Genomic DNA, 1,019 nt, shown 5'->3' with positions numbered 1-1,019 from the left:
TATTTCTTTGTTTTCTTATGTTTTCAGGTTTTTATAATAATCGGAGCTCGAATCGGGAAAAGGAGCGAAAAAGGAGTGAAAACGGGCGAAAACCTAGAAATTCAGCGTTTTGCACTTACGGCACCCACCGTGGCGGGCGCCATGGGGTTAGCCATGACGTGGCCACGTCTCAAGACCACTCCTCAACCGTCAAGACCCACGATCCCCACTCCATCATCCCCTGTAGGGACCATGGCGGGCGCCATAGGCCTGTGGCGGGCGCCACAAGGCCAAAATCAGTAACCTCCACTTTTTAGTGGAGGGGCGTCCCTGTCATTTCATGCTTTCAGTTTTTACTATAAATAGGACCTTAGATTTTCGTTTTTCTTCATCCAGAATTAGAATTCTCTAGGCATATATCAGTTATAAAGCAGTTGCCATTCCACATCGGGGTGCCTCTGCAATCGAGTGATCGAGTCTGTAATCTGTCTGTGGTTCGAGTTTTTGGAGCACTCTGGAGGAAGTTAATCCTGCCGCCATTTTAATTCAAGTTCGTATTTTACTTTTGTTTATTTCCTGCACTCGCACATTTACGTTGTTTATTTCCTGCACTCGCTCATTTACGTTGTTTATTTCCTGCACTCGCACATTTACGTTGTTTATTTCCTGCACTCGCACATTTACGTTGTTTATTTCCTGCACTCGCACATTTACGTTGTTTATTTCCTGCACTCGCACTTTACTTTGTTTATTATCCGCACTCGCTTTAAATTACTTTTATGAAAAACTATAAAAAGAATATTTACTTTATCATGTCTAACTAATTCTATAAAGGTTAGAATGTGAGGATCGTAATTAAACTAGTAATCAGTGTAATTGTTCGTGGAAACACCTAAGGGCTATTTTATCTTTCAATTCAAGTAATTGTTTTTAACTATTTCAAAAACAGCCAAAAGCGCTTTGTCTAGTTTATTAGGAGATTTTAGATTAAAAAGAAAAGAGATTTTAAAACGATTTTCGGACGCGTTAGGAAGTTTAAA

This window comes from Lathyrus oleraceus, chromosome 5 (genome assembly GCF_024323335.1).
Source record: "Lathyrus oleraceus cultivar Zhongwan6 chromosome 5, CAAS_Psat_ZW6_1.0, whole genome shotgun sequence".
NCBI lineage: Eukaryota > Viridiplantae > Streptophyta > Magnoliopsida > Fabales > Fabaceae > Lathyrus > Lathyrus oleraceus.
This window is presented reverse-complemented; position numbering follows the sequence as displayed.